A 20,927-nucleotide genomic window follows, 5' to 3' on the forward strand; every position below is an offset into this window, starting at 1 on the left:
TACAATGTATTTCTGGAATACTTCAGTAGACTTTCTAAAACTTGCAAGGGATTTATTTGAGCAACCTTGCTGTGATGTGAGAAAGATCTTCAAAGTCTCTACCTATAATCAGATGTCCAAATCCTACTATTCTGAAAGGTTCATTGAGTCCAGGTCTGTAAATGAATCACAATAAAAAGGTGATCAGCTCTCCACTGCAGCTAAAGGCTGCTAAAGATTGGGGTCACTCTGTTCTGACAAGCCATAGAGAGGAATTTGTATTTGTCCTTTCCAAAAGCGGCACGGAGCGGGTTATAGGATTAAAAGCCTGTAACATAAAAGGATATCTCAAAAGTGAAATGAATTCTCAGCATCCCAAGCAAGTCCTGGACAAGACTTTCATTTATTCTGCCCTGGCAGTCAATACCAGAATCAACTGGTATCTATACCTCGCCAATGTACAGTATAAACTCATAGCAAATGTTTAAGCAAATCTAAAACATTATTCTCTAAAATTATAGTTTAGCTCAAGGATGCTCAGTTTAAAATTTGTAAAATCTGTCCTTTTAAAATAAAAAAGCCATATGATTTAATCAACTAAGAATGCATACATCTTAGAAATGTAAGCAACTTTTATTTTGTTTTGTTTTATTGAGAAAGAGAAACAGAAGTTCAGGACTTATTTGCCAAAAAAAGTAAAACACAAAAGTTAACTTTGAAAGCCCTTAGTAGTTCTACAAAAAGAAAAAAAAAAAACAAAAACAACAAAAAAAACAAAACAAAAAAAAAAAAAGAGCTTCAGATTTTATTCATAAAAAATAATAATGTGTTAATTACAGACATTACAGATGATAAAACTTGGAATCTCACACCATGAAGCCAGAGTGTAATCATTTACTGTTTTGGACCTAAATATGTTACATTTTGAATTCACAAAAAAATAACGTGCTATAGATACTTTTATTGTCAACAACTAAAAATGTCTTTTTTAAAAAATAAAAAGCAAGTAACATTTTACATTTAGTATGGAGGACACATTTCTCTTGTTAGTTTTTAACCAATTGCAGTGTTGAAGTATTTTGTTTAAAACACATAGAGAAAGTTTTTACAAAAAGCATTAATAGTGCTGACTTTGAACTTGGGGAACGACTTAATATTAACAGCTGGCACTGCCAAGATTCTCCCAATCGGGTTCCTGCTTCCTCACCAGACTGCATTTGCCTTCAGTCATTTAGTTACCTAAGTTCAAGTTGGAAGGATACAAACTGTAGTTATATATGCTACTGGCCAGCTATGTCATCAAATCTCTGCTTAAGAGTCCATACTCACTGTCTTCACTTACCCTGCCATGTCCACTGGAAGATTTTGCAGAGATTCCAGAGAATAATGAACTTTCAGTGTGGAAGATGCCTGCATTGCTAAGTCATTGCTTAGCAGAGAACCATCCTGGGAGATACTGACCTGACTTAGGTTATTTCATGAGTGAAAAGTAAGCTTTTATTTTATTATGTCACGGAGATTTTGTAATTTTGTTATTTTCTATCATTAAACTAATGAGTGATTTTTACTAATGGAACATTTGTAATAAACATATTTATTGTCTATTAGTTAATGTGTTAATTTCAGAACAATATGTAGTCCTTTTTTCTGTCACTACTCATATGCAAGTCATGTAATTTTTTTTTATATCCTCATTTAAAAATTTGGGGTAGAAAATCTTTATGTTGTCAGTGGAGGTTGGCCCTGGACTAAGAAGTGTATCCCCTATCTCTAAGATCTGAGATTTTAATGATTGCTTTTTATATTTACTGCATTTTAAGAAGGTATGATTTTGATGCACACCACAACTTCAATGTATTTTGGAAGTTACCGGTGAAAAATTTTATGATACATTCCCTACTCTTAATGCATTAAATTATGAAATAAGTTAACAGCAGGCTAAAGAGGTGAAAATATTAAAATGCTAGAGATGACCGTAGGAGTTTACTTTCAGTGTGATTTTAAGGATTCCACGTTTCTTACGCATGTGACAATGGGAATGGATGTGGAAGGAATGAATCATATACAGAGGCTCTGGGAACAGAAATGTAGACAAAAAGATCGCGCAGCAGCTCCAGATTTCAACGTTCATTTTTTCCTCAGGCTATGTATTCAGATTTTAAGAGACTTTGCTTCCTAGTGACTCCTACTTGTGATATTCCTGTAGCACAAAAAAGCTAAGCTTTATTTTATAATACTTTTAACTGAGGGCAATCCAAACTACCCTTTGAGAAGTATTTTAGTCCTCTATTTTATATACTACACTTCGTTAGCTGATTCATTGTTTATTTCAGCTCTGCCCTCATTCCACCCCTTCACCTGTAGGGCCTGGGGGTCAAGAATGGATTTTACATGAAAGACATAAATCTTACTGAAAATAAAATTTCAGTAACTTTAAATGAATTTTGATTGGAAACTACAATTGGAAGCTACAAACATGTGTTTTTGCATTTTCAGCTGCTTTTCTTGCTACAATAGATTTGAATAGTTGCTATGGAGATCTTATGCTCACAATGACAAAAGTATTTACTTATTATCTTTTAACAAAAATGGTTTGATAATCCTTACTGCACTTTCCTTTTTCATTTCTTAAGTGTATTTGTTAATTTGTAATATATGATAGATAGAATGCCTACTGTAACACCAATAGATAAAAGCACCTTTAAAAATTCGTGTTTTCTAATTTTGTTCACTTTCTCAGAATTAATCTAAAACTTAACTTTTAAAATCAGTCAGATGTCATTGAATGCGAAATCTATTTACTCACTTTTCCATGTTAGAATGACTAATTAACTTGTGTGTGTGTGTGTGTGTGTGTGTGTGTGTGTGTGCGCGTGCGTGTGTGTTTTCCTCTTAAAAATGTGGGTTATCCCTCATGGAATTGGTTTAATGATTAAAGTAATGTGACATAAGGGTGGAGGTTGTATTTACATTTAAATGCATTTACAAATGCATATAAATGTATTTAGCATTTAACATTTTATTATTTTGTGGATACATCAGTGGAAATACGCTTTAAAATGAAACCTAAAACATCATCTGTGGTCTTGTGTAGTCCACACCTATAATATTAGGAAACCTATACAAGTTTTCCTTTCATGGATTAAACTCAGAATATTGCACACCATTTTCTTAACAATACAGTTTCATAACACATATACAATGTAATTGGGAATGATAATTTGTTCCTGGGTTATTTCACTGGCAAATAAAAGATTTAACTGGGTTCAACTGGAAAAACTGAGCTTATAAAATCAAACTATTCTTATCCTTTGATTAATACGGCCCCAACAGATTTATGTTGAATACTCTGTATATATTGTAATTTGTCAGTTTTTTTATTTGTATTTCTCAATAATTTCATCTCATTTTAGTTTTGTGAAGTTGTCTCAGTTCATTTAATTCCTTAAAAGCTGTGTTAAATAGAGTTTTGCACAAAATTATTTGCTGCGATCTTGATAATCAACTTACCAGGATCTAAGAAATGTTAGGAGGTGATTGGATTGTGAGGGTCCTGCCTACTCAATGGTTTAAAGACAGCTGGATGAGCTCTTAGAAGGTGGGCTCTAGTTTGAGAAAGTGGATCTAGGGATTGATCCTCCTTTTTTTGACTCTTTCCCTGCTTTCTGCATCCCAGATATAAATGATGTGAGCAGCTTTGTTCTGGAGTGCTCTCCTAGTTGAAGCTGACCATGAGCCAAGGTAAATATTCTCCTTTAAGTATGCCAGATATCTTTCCACAGCAATGAAAGCTAATTATATATATATATATATATATATATATATATAATTTAACTTAAAATATTATCTCAAAAATACAAACACTAAATTTTACATAAATATAAAATATTGTAAGCTTAGTCAGTGGATAGTGTAATTCATGTGGCAATTTAAAATAATCATAAAGTAAAGATAATTATGTAGTACACATATAAAATTATACTACATCACTATATATAAAAATTTATATACTAATACAAAGATTAAAATATTATAGACAGTCATTGGATAGAATAATTCACATTATAATTTAAAATAATCATAAATAGCTAAAACAATTGTTTCCATTTCTATTTAAGTCCTAGGAAACATCCTAAACTCAGTTCACTTAATGTGTCTATTATAGTTAGTTTTGAACAGAAACATGTCACTCTCTGAATGCATGATGGCTTTCTTTTTCATTCACGTTACAGTATGTACTGAGGACACGTTGGCATTACAGAGAATTATATCAAATGGATAGTGGCAAAGGTAGATAGCATGATAATCTAAAATAAAGCAGTTATATTTATGGAAGGAAGACTGGGCCTGAGAAATATTTAGAAGACAAAATGCAGATTTTAGTTAAAAGATAAAATATAAATGATAAATGATGGAATTAAGTATGAATCTTAAGAGTTTGATTTTGATTTTCACAAAACACAAGGGGGTTTTGTGACCAAAAAGGAAGATTAAAGAAGAGATGAAAGTAGAGGAATTTTCAAAGACACACAAAAGAGGGTGTCTCTCATCAGCACCCTAGTAGAGGTATCCTGAATGTATGAGGTAAATAATCTTCACACCAGGGCATTGTTTGGGTTTGGAAATCCAGGATGCAGCCATTAGCATATAGAAAACATTTCTGTGAATTTTATGTTGTAAAAGCATTCAAGAGGGAAGGAGAATGAAATGATGGAAGGGGAAATATAAAGGATGTTAAATGGATGTACAAGTGTACCAAAATAAAATTCATTATTCTTTGTAATTAATACATACTAACACAGCTTCAAATAACAGACTAAGGTGAAAAATCTAAAAAAGGATTGCAAACTAGAAGAATGCTTTGCCACTTGCAAAAGTGATTGAGCCACATTATGCTCAGAATTATTCTGCGATCTAAACATTCTACAGGATTAGCGTTTTAGCTTTTTCACATCACAGTGAAGGCACTTATACTTAGTTTTTGATATATTGAACACTTATCAACTACATAGACTAGCAATATGAAGCACAATTATTTGATGAGGTCATGACATGTCAGAAGGTTCTTATTCTACATAGAATCATTTTGGCAAATATCTATTGCTTCCTAAAAATTGAATTCAAACTTCCATTATTATAGCCTTCCCTCTCTGAAGGAAAACTATGATCTTTCATCAGAACTTCTGCTATGTTTTATGATCTTTGGTCAAATTATATGGTGAATATTTAAATTTATTTAAAAATTCTTTGTTATAGTAAAAGACCCACTGCCATTAACCCAACTTGAAATATTCCACTATTCTTGAAACATTTATTCCAGTATCCTTGTCCTTTCTGAAGCAGTTGTGGGAGTCCTCTCTTATGAGTACCTTTTCCAAGTGTGATGAAACACATGGTGAAATTTGGGGGATGAATGTCAACCAATGTAAAGTCTTGTGTTACTAGTAAAAATGTTGTGGTGTTTCTTAACAACTTTATTCACTGAATCTGGCACCAATGGCACTTCTGCTCTTCTCAAAGTCAAAACCATGATGAAAGGTAAATGTTTTGTATTCATTCTGAACATCAAGGCAGCCAGGACAATACAACTAAAGATATAAAAGAAGACTTCCAGAACTGGTTTAATAGTTTAAATAGTGGCAAGAGTGATGAGATGTTTCTTCAAAGCAAGGAGGAGTACTTTCGGGGGCATTAATGGCAATGAGTCTTTTACTATAATACTTTTTTCCCCCAAAATGTGGGTATTCACTGTATTTTTCAATTATACCTTGAGAATCAGCTCTTATTATAGAAATTTTCTTATTGTATTTGTCATATAAATGACTATATGCCACAAGGAGACAAATTCTCCCGAAGTAATATTCTTGAAAATATCAAAGTATCGATGATCAAGGGAATGTTGAGATTATCACTTAGTGAAGAGGAGGAAATACTTTACAAAGTGTTGGCCTGTACACAGGCTTCAAGAATTTCTTCCTCTGAGCTGTCGGTGCTTATTATGGTCACTGAAGTTATGCTTGAGGAAAGGCGTAGAAGGAGGCCCTCAAAGGCTTTAGAGCCCAAGTTGTCAGGTTGTGTTAGTATCTCTGTTTCTTGTGAATATTGAAGTTGTCCAAGATGCTGAAATTATTCAAGAATAGAAAGCAAAACTGGGATTGACAAGTTAGTGAGAGCATGATGTACAAACTGAGACCAGGTCTATAAAAATTAAGGGGTCATTTACCCATAATACTTTCCCTGGCCATTACTCTCCCCATCCTATCTGTGCTCCAGCTTCCACTTTTGGAATTGGTTCCATTGAGCTAGCTCCCTGTTAAAGAGTATCAGATGTTATAGACGAGTTAATTATTGCATGATTACAAAAAAAAAAACAAACAAACAAACAGAAATTGTACTTTAAACATGCTCATCAACTGAGAAGTGGATGAAGATGTTATTTTATATACAATTAAGTACCAATGTGCCATAAAGAAGGACAAGCTTGAGACACTTCTAGCTAAATGAATACACCTGGAGACCATTCTCTTAGTGAAATAAATCAGAATCAGATGCAAATACTGCATTGTTTCTCTGGTGTGAGAAAGTGTAAATAAGGACCAAAGGTATAATAAATACTGTGAAACAGGAGTGGGAAGCAGAACAAGGGAAGGGAGGCGGAAAAGGAAAGCAGAAAGAAAAATTGAGGAAAGAAGAAATGGAAACAAAGTTTTTGTAAAGAAGGAGAGTGAGAGGTGCTGAAGGGGCAGTAGAGGAATGGAACGAAATGAATCAATTTATATCATGTACAGTCAAATTCTCTATGATGAATGAAATTATCTACAACTAAAACGTACCAATAAATGTAATTAACAAGAAATGTCTTTCTAATTTAGCAAATCTGGTATTTTTGTTTCCATTTAAGCATATTTTTATTGATTTTTATAAGCTAAGTGATAAAGCCCATTGCTATAGCACTTAGTGCTTGGATTCTGTTCCGAGTTTTGCTTATCAGTGTCGGTCCTCTCCTCCCGCAGAAGGCACTGTGCCTAATGAAAGCTCATCACCACGCCTCGCCCTTTTTCTCACATTTTCTGTGGGGTCTGTGCTGCTTTCTTTCATTGTATGTTGCCCTCTTCCTTGACTCATGTAATAAACTCCTACTCACATTAAAAAAAAAAAAATCATCCCAAATGCTTATGCTTCACTAAATCTTTCCCTTGGTGTTTTCGTAGTTGTAGTTTGTACCTCTGTTCACCATATTTTATTTACAGTAATTTGTTCACACCTGCCTCTCACTTTACTGTGGACTCTCTGAGGGAGGCTGCCATATTTTATTCAGCTTTTCCTCTTCAGCATCAAGCATTGAACCTGGCACACGGTTCCCATCAATACATACTGACTGTACAAAAACAGCCATTGCATTTTGGCTTGTAAGATGAAGGTTTAACGTAAAAGCTAGGCTGAGTCAAGTAAGATCTGTTTTACTTATTCTTTGCTTGTTTGAATGTTCTTTTGACTTTTCCAACATGGCTTTTGTTTCTTGTTATTTATTGTCTGTTCTTTATTATTAACATGTTCCATCATATGCCAGCAATCCCATATGTGATATTGACAGATGCACAAATACGCATGGTAGGTTAGGATTAGTTCAGCATTTTAATATCTGCTCTTTTCAGAAATTTCAGTCACTTAGACTGTAATATTTACATCTAGTAAATTGGTAGGAAGCGATAGACAATCCCTCTATCCTTAAACTCATTTAATCTTTTATTTCCATTAAAATGACTAGCAGAGTTAAGCTATTTTTATATGAATACCTTATAACACTTTTGTTATTTTATGCTACTTTCAGACTAATGTAAACATCTGGTCAGATTGTTATGTATGTAATTATTAACATTCATTGCACACTAAAAGAAATTATTGCATATCAAAAGGAGGTGCTGAATAAGGAAATGTAAATTTAAAATGCTTTAATTTGGCTTATCTTGTAGCACAAAAGCATACTTTTCATGAATAAAATATTCTAGGGAAGCAAAATTTTAAAGATTACATTTTTCTCATTGTTTTCATTTAAAATAAGTCATACTTTAGTGGGAAACATAATCTGCAATGAAAAAAATTCATTTCCCTCTTTATACTTTAAAAACAGCAAAAATTTGTGTAACCATCTAAAATTTCATCATCAGAATAAAAGTAATAATGAGAAGTAGCCAGAGACACGTTTTCTAGGCTCTAATTCTATATTAAGAAATCTGTAATCATGAACAATTTTCATTACCTCTGAAAACATTCTATTTTTATTTGAAAATTGGGTTCATGTATAACACCTCCATTAGTGCTTTCTCTATTGGGCAGGCGATGTAAATATGTAAAGGATTTTAAAATACAGTAGGGAGGGGAGAGCGCTCTGGATAATCTGGATTAAGAGAACATAAAGCTTAAATTTTATATAAATCTTAATTGATTTCTACTGCTACTGCTCTTACAGTTTTCTTTCTTTAACCACTAGATTTGAAATGATGAAGTACTGTATTTTGTGGGACTGATTGTGTTGTGTTATGGGTATTTGTGACTTGGTTTGTTCTGATTTCCAGATAGTTAAGGTAAATGAGTGTATTGGGTTAAAAGTTAAAATAAAATAAATAGTATGCATACTTTCATATAATACAAATTATAAAAATATTATCTCAATGACTACGTTAATAGCAGTCTTAAATTTGAATTTCAGGGTTCACAAAGTTAAAATGAAGCAAAGTGCTTCTGCTTTGATACCTAAATGAAATTTGACTCTGTTTCACATCTTTATTATAGATCACTGCTTGCACATATTTCTTTTTGGCAGAAGTGTACATTCACAACATACTTTGATTGTTACCTTTTATACACCTTTTACTGCTTTAAAATAAATTCACATTTAAATGAACTGCAACACACATTGAGGAAGACAAAAGCATGAATAAGAGTTATTGAACTTTTCAGTCACTGGCAGCACAACTTTAATAATACGTGTAATCACACGTATCTTGTAGCACTGACTACCGTCTTTCAACCAAATAGAATGAGAACTTCTTAGAGTTGGTTGAGAGCTGCTTCAGGTACATGCTGATAATATTTCTACTGCACAAAAAAGCTTTTTCCCTTCAAAAACACTGTCAGAAGCTCATAAACACAAGCGTTCCTGAGGGAGTCATTATTGCCTTAAAAGACTATTGAGCCTGAAGAAAACAGTGCAGGTTTTAGGGCTTTAATTTATAATACTGTCATTTTCTTCATTAAACAAGTTTTTTCCTTCCTGATAACATGCAAAAGAGACTTTGAGATGAGCTTATGAAATGAATAAAATTGGATGGAAGATGATGCTCCTAATATATAAACATGTGTTTTCTAATCTTTTATGAAGTAATAAAGAAACATGGTGTTCAAACAGTAAAGGGAGATACAAAATTTGTTGTAAAATAATACTGTTGGCATTTCTTTCATTAACAGCTGTATTTTAATATTTACAATCACTGTATAATTTCAGTCAACAAAACTTTATTCCTGAGTTTGGAAAGAGAATGAGACAGTTAACCCACAAGAGTGCATAATATATAGCTATAGAAAAATATTCTTGTAAATATCTAAATATATAGAAAAATATTAAATTCAGAGAACAACTAATCATATTTATGCAATTATTTGTAAAATATATAGGATAAGTATTTCGAAGAACAGAGTTTCTATGAAAGCAATGAATATATACTTTTAAAACTCCACATATTCTGTGGCACTATTCCTATAAATATTAACGAATTAATAGTTACAAAATAAAAGCTCAGATTTAAAATAATTTTTCTCTTGATATTTTTCATGAATAAAATGCAGTTTGTGAAGAGTATGAAATAAACACAATTTGACATTACTACAATCCATTAACTAAATGACTGATGAACTTAATAACAATTTGTTAATCATACAATATCCCATAAAGAAAGGCATATTTATATACCATATGAATAAAAATAGAGCTTTAGAATGTTCTTCAAATAAAAATGACATATAGGAACTTAAATTACGATTAACAGTTTGCCAACTGGGTAAGGAGATGGCATATCATTAAAAGAAACTTTACAGAGTAAAGAACATGCAAAAGAAAGCAAGATAAGATGGAAACTCCAAATATTTGCCTTTTTTTAAAGCAAAGGTAAGTAAGGAACAGATTATAATGCTATATTAGGAAACTGAGATTTTTGTTTGGTAGTAGGAACTAAAATTAATTCAAAAATTTTGAATACAGGACATGTGCAGATTAATATCATGAAAGCCATAAGAAAGCTAGAAGCAGAAGCTTTTGTAGACCAAATAATACTTTATAATATATGATTACACAGAAGTCCATGTGAATGCTGAATGAAATACATTCAGAGAAATATAATCCTAAGGATAGAAAGCTTAGAATGTGTGCATATTACATGCTATAAATTTCAAGGAATTTAATTAAGTAAACCAATATGTATGCAATAGCTTTTGTATTATAGATAACTACAATAAAGCAAATAAAGTAAATAGATGTATCCATTACCTACAAGAGATATGAGCATGTTGAAAATATAGATGAATAAAATGAAGATGATAAATTCAGTGATCTGGGAAACGCAGCACAAAGACAAAGCTATGTGAGAAATATACCTGGTCAATCTGTCCAAATAATAGTAATTAGTTTGAATTTTATGCAGTTAGAACCCTAATCATGCAATTAAAAAATTCTAATAATTCTTTATTCATGTCATTCAGATCTGGGAAAAAGTGAGAAAAGAATGAGTGGATTTCATTCCTATCTACTCATATAGCTGACAAAATCTTGCACTGTGACTATAGACAACTCCTGTCCTGAAAGTCAAAACAAAACAAAACAAAACAAAAAACAAAAAACAAAAAAAAAAACAATTTTGTAAAAGTACCATAAATGTGGAAAAGACCATTATAAAAAAAGAATAATAAGCAGAAGCTCTGTCATTACTTACGAAGAAAATGCCTCTGAAACCCCACAGGTGAACTACTGTGTACCAATCAGAACAGAGAAAAATGAATACACTGGATATGACAAAGGTTGGCCATGATGTACCAAACACTTTAAATTGTGGAAGTAAATTGTATAATTCTGCAGTTACTTGGCAGCATCTACTAGAATATACTAGAAATAAATATTCCTATTTTATACAGAAATTTGTATTTTGCTGTAAATTTGATCTACCAGCATATTTTAGATGCATGATTGACTCTAATGTTTTTAATAACTCTTAGGATTGGTTTTCAGTTGAGGAAATGGAGGTGGAGAAATTAAATGTAACATAGATTTTTCTAAATTTCTGATGGGATTATATGCTACTGAAGGTATTGTAAGTTAAAATATTTTAATTGAAAAGTACACTTGATACATTTAAAGTTTCAAACATCATAGATTAGTGACTTTCCACATTGTAGATAATAGTCTGTTTTTCCTTGTGATAATGAAGCTGACCAGGAGCCACAGCTTTCTGTAGCTATTCAGCTTTGAGAGAAATTATCATCCTGCACTACTTAAAGAAAGTCCTTTGAAGTTTGACACAGAGTTTCTTCTGAATATATGATGCTTTTGTGTTATTATGAATAAAAAAAAGGTAAGCCAACCCTGCTGAGCAGGAAACATTCTGTATTGTCAAATTAACATATTTTTGGAGTCAGACTTAACATAAGCTCATAACAAATTGATTTAATAATGGGTGAACTTTGGGCAAGTCACTTTGTTTCTCTATAATTTAGGTGAATCATCACAATTCTGGAGATAAGAAAGATTCTTAGGGGTATTTTGCAATTAAATAATATGATGAATGTAAGACACTAGGAATTCTGATAATATGTAATACAGTGACTATCATAAAATTAATATATCTAGGAACAAGTTTAAGAAAATGTGTGAACTAAATTAAAACTCCTTTTGCACTTAACATTTAGAAAATTTCTTTGAGAATAGGTTTCCTTCTGGAAAGAAGTTTTGCTAACAGTGATGAATAGACATGGAACAAATTACTCTTGCAGTATTCTCTTTTCTCTTTGGTAATTCCTAAGTTCCAGCTGCTCATATTGGTTTGTAAATTTTTGAAAGAATTCCTGGGAAAATTAGATATGTTCAGTTCTCAGCACTATAAAGATCTTTCCCTTACTCCAGTTTCATTCTGTGCATTTATTACAACCACTGGGATTCATTCATGCTTAATAGTATTAGAAAATTTATAGAAACTGTGAATACACAATGATATTTAAGTGTTATGTCTGCAAATATGTATAGTGTCACAGGCATACTATATTAGTCCCTTGGATAGATGTGCCATAATAGCATTTACCACAGCTAGCCATAATACATATAAAACTGTCAAGAACCACAAAGATAGAAACAGATCCTTTGGTGATGATAATTTAATAATTATTAGCAATTTATAAAAGATCAATTCAGGGACTAGCAAAATTTTAGGATACACAAACTATGCGATAGGAAAGGGAGAACAAGATTACCCAATTCAAAGTTGTGATGCTATTGAAGCGAAAACTCATTGCTGATTTAATTTATTCATGATTTTATTTCTTTATTAGTCAGCTTTATTGTTGCTGAGCACTCTACACCCACAATTTAGAGGAAGAAAAGTTGAATTAGCATCATGGTTTTGGGGACTCAGTTCATGACTGATTAGCTTCCAGGCAGAAACTTCATGCCAGAAAGAACTTGTTCAGTTCCTGGTGGCAGGGAAGCAGAGTAGGACAGTTCCAGATTACAAGTGATGAGGAATGGGACAGAGAGCCCAAGGTTGTGCCTTTGTGACGCAACTGGACACACCCAGAAGTGCATCCCATCAGTCTCCAGGGTGCATTCCAAAGCCAATCCAAGTGGACACTTCACCCTAACTGACCACCACATCCCATTCCTTGTCAGCTTGCAGGTCAAACAGATATCCTTAAACTGCACATAATCTTGAAATGAAGAAAATAGTAAGCTCATAATTGGTCCTAACGTGTGCAGGTAGCTAACATTTAAGTTTATTTCAACTTTTTATTTTAGCAAAATCAGAATAGTCCTTTAATTCACCTAAAAAAGTACAAAGGAAACGATGAACTTTTATTTTATTCAAATCATTGAATGCTTGTGACATCTTTCAATTTCAATGTCAACATTTACAAAATATTAATAGTTATTATTCTAAGTTTGATTATTTCTTTTAGGTCTTTTTTTAATATTTCAAATCAAAAACATGGGACTAATTTGTTGAGGATTATTGACTAGTGGTGCCTGACTTTTAAAAGGATTAACTACTAGTTTTTAGTGTCGTGTTATTACTTTTCCCTCTATCCTCCTTCACTCTCTCACTCACTTCTTTCTTTCAGCTTTTTGAGTTCTACAGACACTGATACACTTCAAGGTACAATTTTATTTTGCATTTGGGAAATTTTATGTAGCAACTCTACACTGCTTTGTAAAATTTGATTCAATGTCAACTGAAAAAGAGAAAATATCAACGCTAGTTTTCAACTTTAAGGTTAATTTCAGGCACATACTTTGACAGAAATAATATACTTCACTTAGTAATTGAGCTTCTACAAGCTGATTCCTTCTTACACAGGAAAAAAGTTATATGGCTTAATTTTCACTTGAGATCATTTGAAGCCTGGTAACTATTCTGTCCTTCAAATTTTGTGATACCCATATATTGAGAAATCTAATTTTACTTTTCCTTATATACATATATGCACATTTATGCTCTACTCTACTAATTTTTTCTATGTTTGCTAATAATTTTTTTATAAATGTCTTAAAAATCATTACTTCTCCTGGATCACTACTTCACCGGGATTATCTTCCTAGAAATATTTAAGACATTACAGTGACATATGCATACCCATATGTTAAGGTTTGTGTTCCACCCCCCCCATGCCTGATGCAATCATGAAAGTAGCTGAATCTAGCATTTGTGATTGGTTCATTGTCTAATCCTGGAATTGGCAGTTTGAGTGTTACACTCGCCGAAGGGCACAGCCGGCATACAATGTAAGAGAGAGAAGGAGGGATGCTTTTCCTCTTTTGTCTTTTTGCTCTTGTGCTGGTGGTCACCATGAATGACTGACTGCTCCTCAGCCACATCACCCTGCCTTACAGCCAGTTGGGTGTTTACTAAACCTCCAAAAAATTGTAAGCTAAGTAAATCTTCCCATATCTAATTTTGGGCATCAGGGATTTGGTCTCAACAATGAGAAAATGTAACCAAGACACCATCCTTATAACAGCACAACTCATAATAACTAAATCTTGTAGGTGGCCTATGTGCAATCCAATAAATGAATGGATAGAAAAATGCACAATATGTATATAATGGAGTATTATTCAGTGATAGATAAATTTGTGACATTTTTATGAAAATGGCTGCATTTTAATTCTGTAAATCTTCATAAATCAGACTAGAAGCGTAAATGTGAGTGGTTTTTCTTATATAAGAAATCCAAAGTATTGACAATGTAAAAATTAAAATAAAACTGAAAAGAAACAAGGAGACAGACTTGTGGATATGGGAGTGGACTCTGTGAATATGGAGAGATGGGAAACAGGGATGGGAAGGAGAAGTAAAGTGGATTGAGATGTGACATGTATATATACCAGTACCCCATAATGATTACACCCATATTGTACCATAAAATTAAAAATGAGAAAAAATTTAAATAAATAAAAATTATACTGGACACTATGTTTATGCCTTCAGTGTCACTTATAGATCATTGGACTTAAGTATCAATAAGTATCAAATGACTATTGATTATTAAGGTATTTTTGAAGGCATACATAGCTTATTAATCTGGCCTTGCTATTTTCATTTTCTCTTTAGTAGAGATGACTAAGACAATCTCAACATCACCATGTACTCGTTTTTCCTAGTGTTTGTGAATACATCCAAAGTACTTATTTCACTGTCAGGAATAAAGTCAATGTTCAATAAATGTGATCTCCCTAAAGTTATTCTTTATAAATAATCATCTCAAGAATATCAGTATAATTCTTATTGAATCATCATTTTTAATTAGTTGGGAATATATTTTTACATTATTCGCCATATTTTATTCTTCATAATTCCAACTAATATCAATACTCGCACCTGTAGAGTCTCTACATGTTCCTGCTGTGTACTTTTGTATTCAGGTGCTAAGCTGATAGAAAATTTGAACTATAAACTCCAACTTCAATTTGCTGAAAATCTTTGTCACTACAACCATCTAGTACCTAGTAATAGTGATTAGGATCTGTGTAATTCATGTAGAAATCAAATTAGAAAATAGAACTTTAGCTGAATTTTGCAGAAATCACAGATGTCCCATGTGAGATAATGCAGTTAAGGTTTTTTCAATGAATATAGAATAAATTTTTGATTGATTTTAGGATAAATAAGTATCCCAGAACACATTCATCCATTAATTTTCAAGAGGATTAAATTAAACAATTCAAAATTAAATAAATACACTAGGTATGCAATGCATTTTATGTTGTACAGGAAAAATATCCAGTTAAATTATTTAACAACGATCATTGTATTAAGAATATTCAGGATTCCTGTGAACATGGAAGTTCGGTGCAAAAAAAAGTTTGAAAGGGGAAGTGGTCAGCTGAATTACAGAAGTCATGAATGAATGGATGAATTATAATAAATGAATTATAATAAAAAATACACTTCCTTTCCTATAAAATACTTTGCTAGAATATTGTATAGTCTGCTCCTCTTCCTCATCAACTCATGCTTAATATCTTTTACTCTAACATCTTTGAATAAATAGTACAAATTATAGTTTTATTACCTTTCCTCTTCAGTATCCAGAAAAAAAAATTAAGGCACCAATTTTTATTAAGCACATTTCCAAGTATTTAAAATGATTCATAGCATAGCTCTTTGTTGAAAAGCAAAAATAGCAAGTTAAGCTGAACAGTTTCCAGTACATAAATCATCGTGATAGCAATAACAAGGGGGTGTGATGATATACACTATCTTATGCAGAAAGTCCTGGTATAACTCAGCATGGTATGCAGTTTCAATGGATTAATCACAGCATTTTATATTATATTAAATGACGCATTACATTGAAAATATTATTATTGTCCAGACCATTTCACTTCAAAATATCCTACTCTTCCTATGATGCTTCTATATAATTTTGAGCATAGAAAATTACAGATATAATTATTAGATTAAATGAGCTTTAATGGGAAAGTTCTTGTTAAGATTTTTCTAAGAATAAAGCTTATTTTTGTGTATATTTTAAAAATATAGTATGATGCACATAATTTCATAGTTTTTGACGATCATGTGCTATCTGACCCTAAGGTTTTCTTAAGAAAATGAATTCTTACTTTTGTTGGAAGTGAAGAGCTTCTGGCAAATGAATTCAGATCCTCCAGACTCACACAATTTGTTTTATTTTCTAACATAGCCCTAAAGAGCTATGTTCCCTATCGGGTAAAAACTTCCCTGAAGGTTGTGATTAGTCACATTTTCTTTTCTTTTAGAAATTCTGTTGTATTGGCAGCTTGAGACTTACACACACACACACAGTCATACATTTATGAATAATTTACAATCACAAAATATATTTAACAATTTAACAATTTTATTTTTATTTCATGACTGTCATCACCATTCCATTATAAATTATTTTTAAAGGTCTCTGTGTTCTCTATAGGTAATTCAAAAAAGTAAAATAATTCATGTTTTCTCATCAAAATCTAAATAGGGTTAGCTGCACAGTCACTTCAGATTGAGCAGATAGATACTCATGTTCCTCTCTAGCTAATAGAAAGGGCCTCAAAATTATAAATTTATCCACTTTTATATTTTTCCTACTTATGAAAATTATCATCTAAATTTCTCCCGACTACTTTTTATGCAGAAAACTTTCCTTTAATCTTCTTTTGTTCCAATCAATTGCAATAATATGATTATAAAATGAAATCCTCTTCATGTAGTTACCTGCCTAAAATCATACTTTCACCTTTCTCTCACTTGTCCTTCTCAAAGCAGAGAAAACTTAATGAATCAGTTTTATGATAGGTGATGCAGTGTTGTACAATGTTTCCAAATTGTAGTTTATGATCTAACAGTAGTGGGTCAAGGAAGCCATTAAGTGGGTCATGTGACCTGCAATTTAATAAACTAAAATAAAATCGACTATGATGGAATAGACTAAGGAATAGCACATTATAACTCTCTAAATTCATGCTAGATTCTTAGGACAACAAGGAACCATATATATTTTAGACAAAGACACCAGTTGAATGGGATTATGATTGTGTTTTTACAGAAGTGAGAAGTATATGTGAAAAAAATTAAACCAATTTGTATTTAATGGCTTATATTTCCTGTTGTTGCATAGCACAATGACTAAGTTTGTGGTTTAAAAATAATCGTTTTTCTTCTATCATTCATGCTCAGTTCTTTTTTACCTGATGCCAATTGGAATTACCAACTCAATTACATTGAGATAGCTTCTTACATATCTGATATCCTGATGTTGACTGCAGACTGAGGCTCCACATATTCTCTGTCTCACATAATTTTTCAATTACCAATACTTCTTTAGGTTATTTCTAGTCCTAAAACAACACCCTAGGCATCATTTTAAAGTCTATATTGTACAAAATCATGTCTGTCAGATTTTATCAGCCCAAACTCAAGCCCAGTCTAGATACAAAAATGCAGGAAACATGCTTCATCTCTTAATTGAATAAATGGGAAAGAAATTATGGCCATGTTTAGCTGGTACAGACTACCAAAATGAGCCCTTCTAGTGTCCTATACTCATTTCATTTTCATCCTGGACACCTGTATTAGATTGTATAAAACTAAGACCACTAGCATTTACATAGTTTAACATCTAATTCTGGCCATTGGAATGTGAATAGGAGCATCTGTCACCTGTAAACTAATGCATTAATAAAACATCCATACTCTTACGCTATAGTTTTTGTGAAATTCTGCATTGATTAGGAAAATTCATTGAAGGATGTGGATGCCTTAAAAGAGGATCAGATATTGGGCAGAAGGATCAGTGGTACCTAATGTACTACTTAATACAGTATTATGTAAATGAGAAGTAAATTATACTATAGAATTAGTTATCACACGTACTTTCATCACTATGAATTATACAAAAAAATATTTTTGAGACATATGTATGTGAGAGGGCACAATCATAGAGTATGATACAAAATGCACTTCACTTACCTTATCTGTAAGTCTAGAATAGACAGGACAGTATATACTGCATAATATTGTGGGGCAATCAAATGATTTCATATATGTGCATCTCCTGAAGTCCTAGGAAGAAATTAAAACCTAATTCAATCATAACAACAAAACAGTTTAAGATAGGCCACTTTTTAAGCAGATATGATGATAGCTGAAAGGAATACAGGAAGGTAGCTAATCTAGATGTTAGTATAAAAGAGACCATCTCTTTTCTAGGGCTTAAAGATATGGTGTGGATATATTCCTCAAGGACCTAAAATGGGAAATACAAAAGGATGAGCTTCTGTAAAGAAATTTAGAATTACCATTCTGCCCCTGCTAGATCAGAGGGAAATCAGAATTAAAAAAAAAAACAAAAAACATGATTTTGCTTCACTTGTTGATCTTCAATTTCTTCCTAAAATCTCATTTGCTTGAATTTACCTGGAAATAAGTCTTTAAGGAAACTTGAAAAATGTTTTCCTGATGTAGTCTGTGATAATTCATAAAAATGTGACTTCAGATGGTTGATCTATGATTTACCAAACTGTCAAATGAACACCAGCCAAGGGTCCAGTATTAATAAACATTAAACAAACACTGGCTATCGTATTTATTTTGCCCTTTGTTTCATACAGTAGCTCTGACTCTTTCTTTGCTCATTCAAAATTCCCACAGCACAAAGTTTGCCTGTCCCTGAAAATCCCATTGGCAGAAACTGTGTTTCATTCACTGGTATATTCCCAGGACCCAACATACTACTCACCAAACACCCGCCTTGTACTGCCCTACAAACATAGTCCTTCAATGAATGCTTTGTTGTTGAACAAAGAATGATCCGTTTTCTGAAACACTTTTGAAACTGACCATATTCAAGCAATTAGCACCGTTCTTCATGTAAGCTAATTGTTTTCATCGCATTATTTCCTGAATCCACCTGGTACCATTTGTGTTAATTAAAATAAAATATGGAAGTATGGCTAGAACTTTCCACTTGCTGAGTGATCTGAGCTGATGCCATTCTCTGCTTTCAATCTGCTTTTTCTACTTCACATTGTCCCTCTGCTCAAGCATACTCAGCTCAGGATGCACTGCAGACACACTCTTTCTGCTCTTGGGGAGCTACTCTAAGAATTTCTGTGTCTGCCAACTAAAGGCAAGGTCCTCACTTGAGTGTCAGCTCAGAGTCTTTGGAGTTCTTTTCATCATCTCAGGCAAAAGTGTCCCGTTTCTCAGTTGTAAAGCTTTGTATGAGAGCTATATATTATCTACATATCTTTCACTATGGGTGGACCTCAATATTATTAAAGCCATCTTGAGACTAAAAGACAATTTAAATAGCCTTATATCTATTCAAGAATTTGAAGCAGTAATTTACTTTCCAAAATAGTAAGTACTAAGCCCAAATGAGTCCACTGGTGATTTCTAATAATCATTTAAAGGAAAAGACATGTTAATTCTTTACAATTGTTTTCAAAAGACATAAACAGATGCAGTACTTCCTAACTCATTCTATGAGGCCAACATTAAACTAATATGAAAACCAGACAAGGGCAACAAAAGAAAATTATTGAGCAATATCTATCCTGAATATATTGATGCAAATATTCGCAAGAAAATACAAGCACATCAAATGCAACATAAAATAATTATGTACCATAATCAAATAGGAATTATAATGGATACATTAGACTGGTTTAATATTCAAATATTTAATACAATCCACCACATTAACAAACAAGAAAAAGATTCAAATCTTCATGTAAATAGATACATAAAAAGCTTTTAACAAAATCCAATACCATGTTATAATAAAAGCTTCTATGATCTCTGAATATGGAGTATTTTCTCTACATGATAAAAATATCCAGTATCATACTCTAAGTAACATTACACTTAATTATAGTAAACTAGAATTTTTAAGTAAATTAAGTCAAAACAAAGACATTTCTTCTTGCCAAACCCTTGTCCAAATCATACTGAAAATCCCAGCTGGTGCAATAAGACAAAAAAATATGAAAAACTGAAGAAGCATTCTGTTGGAGAAAGACATAATAAAACTGTCTTTGTTCCCTAATAATGATTGACATGTTCAAAATCTAACAATTTAAGGTTTTTTTTAATTTCATGCAACTAAAAATATGGTCTCTAGGTATATTCATTTACCTTGAAATGTCTCAGGTTTATCCCTCTTTATGGAAGAGTAGTACTCCAATATACAGACAAGCCCCATATCTTCTTTATCCATTCATCAGCTGATTGACATTTGTCTGTTTCCAAGATTTAGCTATTATGAACTCTGCTTCATCTCAGGTTTATCCCTCTTTATGGAAGAGTAGTACTCCAATATACAGACAAGCCCCATATCTTCTTTATCCATTCATCAGCTGATTGACATTTGTCTGTTTCCAAGATTTAGCTATTATGAACTCTGCTTCAATAAACATGGGTGTGTATATATGGCTGTAGTATGATGCTTTTAATGCTTTGGGGGAGATATCAAGAAGAGGAGTAGGTAGGTCAGATAGGACCTTAGTTTAAGTTTTTCAGGAATTTCCAGATCCGTATCCACAGTGGTGACACCAATTTACACTCCCACCAACAGTGAAGAAAGGTTCCTTACCCCAGAGTCCTTCCAGCATTTGTTGTTGATTTTTTGATCATAGCCATTCTTTCTGTAGTTAGATGGCATCTCAG

This window comes from Cavia porcellus, unplaced genomic scaffold (genome assembly GCF_034190915.1).
Source record: "Cavia porcellus strain 051 isolate PalLab524CR breed Dunkin Hartley unplaced genomic scaffold, mCavPor4.1 scaffold_4, whole genome shotgun sequence".
Taxonomy (NCBI): domain Eukaryota; kingdom Metazoa; phylum Chordata; class Mammalia; order Rodentia; family Caviidae; genus Cavia; species Cavia porcellus.